Source organism: Rhinolophus hipposideros (assembly GCF_964194185.1).
Source record: "Rhinolophus hipposideros genome assembly, chromosome: 10".
In the NCBI taxonomy this organism is placed as follows: domain Eukaryota; kingdom Metazoa; phylum Chordata; class Mammalia; order Chiroptera; family Rhinolophidae; genus Rhinolophus; species Rhinolophus hipposideros.
This window is the reverse complement of record NC_138056.1, coordinates 11,481,348-11,488,633: the sequence shown is the minus strand read 5'-3', so window position 1 is coordinate 11,488,633 and position 7,286 is coordinate 11,481,348.

Sequence of the window (7,286 nt, the reverse complement as noted above, 5' to 3'; positions counted from 1 at the left end):
ATGATGATGATGATGATGATGATGACGACATAGCATTTATTGATATGTGCCAGAGCTGTGCAAAGCACTATACATGGATTAATTCACTTAATTTTCACCACAACCCAAGATAGGCACTGTTATACCCATTCATTGCTGAGGGAACTGAGATTCAAACAAGCCATACGTGCCCAAAGTCAAACAGCTAGGAAGTAGTAGATCTGGGTCTAAGCACTCCATAACATATACGTGGGGTCTAACGGACTTCAGGGGACAAGAACAATATGAGACATTAAAGAAAATCCAATCTCAATCAGAAGGTCCTCTATAATTACTTGGTGAAAGCAAACTGGAGGGTAATAGGTAAAACCAACCCATATCCTGTATGTTTTATTGTGTATAGCTTTGATTACTGCATTGGTAAAGTGGTAAAGGTAAGCTAATTATGATAACAGGTGATCCCAAAATCTCAACAGAATAAAGATTTGTTTACTGGATTATTTAACATAAAGACTTATTTCCTGCTCATGTCACATTTCAATGCATGTCAAAGTTTCTACTGCACATGGTCATTAAGGGACCCAGGTTCCTTCCATCTAATGTGTCTGCCATCCCTGAGTCCCCAGAGCCATCCATTGTATCCTCTGCAGCACGGAGGACCTCAGGGAGATTTTAGATGGCCTAAGCTGAAAGTATTGCACATCAGTTCCAGCCATGTTTCACTGGCCAGACCCAGTTCCATGGCTCCATTTAACCTCAAAGGAATAGACTAGTAAGTACCTAGAAAGCAAAGGAAACAGGGTTTGGCAAACCCCACCTGTGTTTAACACCATCTGTTCTGCTAGTCACCAAATACCTGTTTCAATCTTCCTCCCATACTTATCCTGTCACCACATCCAGCTCAAAGCGAAAGATCACCAGTCCTGATTCTCCACTAGGTCTCCTTGTGGTCCTATGACCTATAAAGTAAAAAGGAAAGTTACTACCCACCCACTTACTCCTACCCAATATACAAAGGTGATACAAGGACAGTGTAACAGCAAATTAAAACCCTTGTTTGGAAAGAGGGAAACAAAACCACACAGTAGTCATGGTCCATAATAAGTCTGAAATCTTCATGGGAGAGCACAAGGAAGGCCTCAGATCAAGTTCCTTTATTAGACCTCGATTCTGCTTCCTGATTGGAACTCCTTTGTCAGTCATTCTCTGTCACTTCTGGGTGTGCTCTCTTGGAGGGTCTCCCTTTTTCATTATCCACCATGGCCACATCTAAAGTGGGTATTGGGGAGCATGCACTCTTTGGGGGTTGCCCATCTTCTTTGACCAGCCTCCTGCTGGTGCAAGTATCCTGGCCTGAAATTTGTTTTAGGTCTCAACAATCAAAAGCTTTTTGATTCCATGTTCATGGTTTCTTCGCTATTCACCTCCCTTAAAAACTTGGTAGACTTTTATTCTATTTGCTTCTACTAAGTTTCATGTTTCAGTGCACACATAAAGTTCTTTCTAAAAGGCCTTTTTAAGCTTACCTTGATTTCTTGCGTTGTCTTCCCTGGTGCTTTTTAAGTGCAACCTTGCAATTACCTGAAACAATAGATAAGAAGACCACATTCTTATTTTTATGTGTTCCCACTTGGCTAAGTTAGTTTAACTGAAAAATTTTAGTGGGTCTTCTTGCTCAAAGCTTTGTTCAATTTTATCTCTTATCATGTAGGTCTGGAAATAGTCAACTTTTCCTATTTTATCTCTTCTCATTTCGATCGAGAAATAGACAGTTTTCCCAACTTTTTCATGATGTAAATTTTTTACCTTCTCCCTCTTCCTTTTACTTTCTATTTTCAAACCGCTTTAAAACTAATTAAAACATTAGAAACCTGATTTGGATTAATTTGGGCTGAGACCAAAATGTTTGAAGCACACAAACAAGACCACCATGAACTTCGTGAAGGGGATTAAACTCATCATTGAAAATGATCATTGTGATGCGAGGTAAGGAAAGTGAAAAAAAAATGATAACTGTGGCATTCAGAACGCCTACCAGAAATCACTAGAGCAGAGATAGGTTTGCCATTATAAGGATAAGGGGAATTGATGGAAATGAGTTACTGCCCACACACGGTGGTTAAGAGGCTATCTCAGGAGAAAATGTTAGCTAATATATTGTGTCGCTGGTCATTACGCCCAACCTACTCACCATGGAGGGCTGAGATCATAAAGCCACTTTGACAGGGTTATGAATAAGAGAATGTCGTCAAGTGTATTCTCCTCCAGTTTTATGCTTGGCTCGCGGAATCATTTAGAAGTACACAGCATGAATTCTAGAAAATACGTAATAATGGGGCTGATTTTTACAAAACTGAGGATTCTACTCCTATAGTTGAGCCAATATTCAAAAGAGATCTCTATGTATATAAATTAAAAGCCAAAGCTATGGAAATGGTTGGTATAAGAATCTTAGCAGGTCAAGAGTTCTATTCCCATATAAAAGAGCAGTTTTTGCCTTCATTCATTCAAAAATATTCATCACACATTCCCATGTGCTGGACACGTTTCAAGGGTTGGCTAAATAGCAATAAACAAGATAAAGTCTCCGCCCCTTGGTGCCAACTTTTTATATGGGGGTGGGAGTAGGGATGGGGGGAGTAGAGGTAGATCAGATAATAAACAAGAATAATAAATAATTCCAGATAGTGAAAAATGCTGCAAAAAGAAAAAAAAAGAAAAGAAGTAGCAGGAAGAGGATTGGGGGATGGGGTTGAATAAGTCAGCCCAGATCAAGTAGGTCCTTGTGAGCCTTGGTCAGATTTCCCATTTAACATAAATTCTGTGGGAAACCACTGGCGGGTTTTAAGCAAGGGAATGACATGATTTGATTATATTTTCAAAGACCATTCCGGATGCTATATGGAAAATGTTCAATAGATAGGAAAGAATGTAAGCTGGGAGACCAGGGAGGGTCCTCCTTTATCAGTCCCAATGGAAAATGTTCTAAGGGGTATGAGTGTGGGTAAATAAAGAGACAAATTGAGGATATATATTTTAGAGACAGAGTCAATGGGACCTACTGATGAATTGGATATGGGAGAGAGAACAAAAGAAAAATAAAGGAAAACTCCAATTATTATTTTTTTTTTACTTCAGCTATGTTTATGCTCAGCAAGACCCAAGTAGCAGAAATGCTGTCATAATTCTAAAAGAAAAGAAAAGAAAAAACGACAATCAACAATCAGCAAGTCAGAAAACCCTGATGAGTAAGTTAGAAGGGGGAGGGACAAAGCAGATAAACAGATTCATAATGACAGGAAACAGCCCAAACCCGAGACAAGCATAGAAAATTCTGAACATACACAGTATTAAATTCTCTGTATCACTCTGAGTGTCCCAGTGGATCTTAAACCAAGCAATGGAGCTTAACGAACTGGAGTTTCAGCCTAAATAATCAGCAGCATTTTCAGAGTACAAATATGTAGACTGGTACCCACAGTGATGTGCTAGAGGTGGGGCTTCAACCGAAAGTGATTTCCTTGCAGGCAAGTGTAAGGCTCCCTCAGCTGTCAACAAAGACGTAAATTCAGGAGAGAAATTATATTTGAGATGGCCCCAAATATGTTTGAAATGGGAATATTACACAGAACCATATTTTAAAAACTGGGAACGAACAGCTTGTACTCGTCTTAGCCAAGGAATGAAAGACTATGGTGACAAGCTGGGCATCTCAGGATGACACTAATACTGTGAACATTTTCAACCACTGCCGACATTGTACCACACACCACACTGAGGGCTTTACCTGCAATAGCTCATTGATGTTTCACTGGGAGATAGCTACTAATTAGAAATGCAAAGCATAAGTAAGAGCATGGACTAGGGAGCCGCAGTGCCTGCGTTCAAATCACATGGCTGCCATTTGCCACTTGGCCAGCTATGTGACCTTGGGCAGGTGACATCATACCACAGTCTTCTCTGACTGAATTGGAAAGCACAATGGTAGCCACTTCACCAGGTCTCTGAGATTAAATGAGTTCATGTATAGAAAGTGCTTAGGACGGGGCCTGGCACAGAGTGATATTCAATTAGTAATAGCCACTATTACTAGTTTCCCTCGTTAACAGGAAAGAACTAGAAGATGAGAGATGTTTAAGTAACTTATCTAACATCACACAGCTGAAATGTGACAAAGCCCGGGTTTTAATTCACATCAGTCCTCCAGACCCAGTGTGCTAACCCACTATCATATACCAGATAGGTTTTGTTGGCCAGCTGTGACAGCTGGTCTCCAAACATGCAACCCAGTGGACCACGCCTCCAATATAGATGCCCTTGAGTAGTCCTCTCCTACACTGACCCTGGACTGGCCCTGGGACTCAGTTTAACCAAAGGAAGGTAGCAGAAGTGATGTGTGCCTAATCTTTAAGAGGGCCTGGCAGCTTCTGTTTTGTGCTCTTGGGAGCCCTGAACTCCTATGGATTAAGTCTGATCCATAGAGATAAATGGAGAGTCCAGAGACCACATGGAGAGAAAAGAGACTCAGCCATTCGTGCCAGTTGAGTCCAGCTTTCCAGACATCCCCTCCGGGCACCAGACACATAAGTGGATCTGTCTTGAACATTCCAGCCCAGCCACCCTCTGACCACAGCCCCATGGGAAAGCCCAAGCAGGACCAACAAAAGAACTGCCCAGCTTTGTTACACTACTGATGATTGTTTAAATTAATTAAACTAGGAAGCCATCAGACTGATATGGTTTGAATGCCCTGGTAGCCTACTTCAGCAAACCAAAGCCTAAGCTCATAAATGCCTCAAGGTTAAGAAGTCAAAAGCTTAGGACAGCCAGTCACAAGCAGCCAACTAGCCTTTTCCAAATAAGACCACCGCTTAAGCTATAGCCAACCAAATAATTTTCTTGCTTCGCCTCTGTACCTTCTCTTTAAAGTCTCGCCCCTAATTCCTATTAGAGGAGCAGTCCTAACCACTCCCGGTTTGGCACTGCCTGATTCAAATCAATCTTTGCTCAAAAAAAACTCTTAAATTTTAGTATGCCTCAGTTTCTCTTTTAACACAATTAATTTATTGTGTTAAGCTTCTATGTTGGGACTCTTTGTTATACAACAATACACAACTGAAACACCAGTCTATGAGGAAAAGACTTATTGGGGCGAAAAATGTGTCAGTAGCATAAGGCTGAAACCCAGAGTGACCATTCCATCCCAGAAGCAAGCTGTGTAGTGGATATATGCCACCCAAGTTCAAGTTGTGCTGTTGCCACTTACTAACTAAATAAATTATTCAGTATTTCCCCTTTCTCATTCCCTTCTCTGAATAATGGGAATACTACCTATCTCATTGTGTTGTAGTAGTGATTCAAAAATATAATGCCCAGTAGTGAGCTTAGAATAGTTCCTGGCACATAGTAAAAAATCAACAAAAAATTAGCTAGTGCTATTTTTTATTATTAAAAATAATGTAATTATTCTAGACTGATTAAATTGGCCAATACAAGAAACAGGTGAAATTCCCAGTTCTAGTTTCTAGTGTTTCCAAAAATAACACCACTGGAAATTTGTATCACTTTCCTTTGCTTTAGGAAATGTCAGTAGATGATATTGTAAAGATGTGACTAGTAAAAGAGTATAACACAGACAACAAAAATTAATCAAGAGGAGAAGATTACAACCCATCTCAGACTGGTCTTAAAGAGTACTGCTATCTCAAGCTACTACTGAAAAATATCATTGTTACAGAGAAACATATCGTGGTGGCATGTTTTTCCCCAATGGAAAAGTCATTTACAGCACAGATGCAAAGTAGTATGTGACTTCTTGCAGGCAAATAGTTTAAAATCCCATCCTACTCCACGATAGTGAAAGAATATTGAAGTCCCAGAAATAATGCAGCAGCCAAAAGAAGCACAGATGCAGACACCGAGCCTGTGATTTACAGAGTGGAGAACAGCTGCCCTGCACGGTTACTATTTGATGAATAGATAAGGGAGAAGCAAAGCCTTCCTTAGAAATAAAGGTAGCTTCTAAATATTACTTTAAGCAAATGTTAAGTCAATAATAAAGCCTCTAAAGAAGGAACTAGGTGTTCCAAAAGAGATCAGCTCTCAGGGGACAAGAAAAAGATGGAATACGCAGAAGACAGCCAGAATGCACAGAACAGAATCATCAGTCTCAGAGATGAGAACTAGTATCACCAGACCTTTGGTGATGTGGAGTCGGTCACTAACATTTGAGCCTGTTACACATCCTGTATTGCTCCGTTGAAGATGTTCCATCAGTTGGAAATTGTTCCTTGTTTTGATACAGACCCTCCCCTTCTGTTATTTGTGATATATGTATTTCTGGATTGCATGAGTCTTTTCTCATTAGTAGCGTCTTGGGATTCTGCTTCCCAGAGTTGGCAAAACCAAGGATACAACCCACTCTCTGAATTCCTCCTTTAAAACACTTATTTATTTCTGTCTAAAATTACTACAAGTTACTCGAGGAGGCTGGTAATGATAGAAGGCAGCTGTAGTGAAGGGGAAGAAACCCTGGGCTGGAATTCAAGAGATTTATTCACTCAACAAACACTTGCTGGAGCCCGGGTGTGGGCAAGGCGATGTTAGGGACACGAAAGAATTACTGAAGACCAAAGAGACCGGAATCCCCACTTCAAATTTTATCCACAGTGCCTAGCACAGGATGGGGTATGCAGCAGCTTTTCAACAAATATTTGTTAAACCAAATTAATCTTGCCATGAACTCACAAGTCAGTTTCCCTCCTCAGGGTTCATGTGCCACCTCTTATTCAAAACAAGAAAAAAAAGTCGGTTAGAGCAACACTTCCCAAACTTCAATGCACATAATAGTTCCCCGGAGTTTTGCAGAAGTGCCGACGCTTATCATCAGTAAGCTCAGACGGACCTAGGAATCGTATTTCTAAGAAGGCATCAGCATCAGTGGTCCACGAACCACACTTCGAGTGGTCCAAACTTTGAACCACACAAGGAGTCAGATCATCTCTCAGAGATTCTGGATATAATGGTGGGTTCCTCCAACTCTACATTTTTTTCATTGTGGAAAACACTAGAGATTCTAACTGTGGAAACAAAAAAAAAAAAAAAGAAAGAGAAGTTGGAGGCTGGGCATGGTGCCTGGGATGGATCTAGGAGATAAGTAGAGGCTTCTTGGGGCCAGCAGGAAAAGCCCACTCTTTAGTCACAATGCACACAAAAAAAGCCTTTGGTGTCTGCTAAAAGAATCAGGGATCATTTTGCTGGCTCGGAAGGCTCTCACTCTTAATGATTCTTCCTGTTTTTCTCAGCCT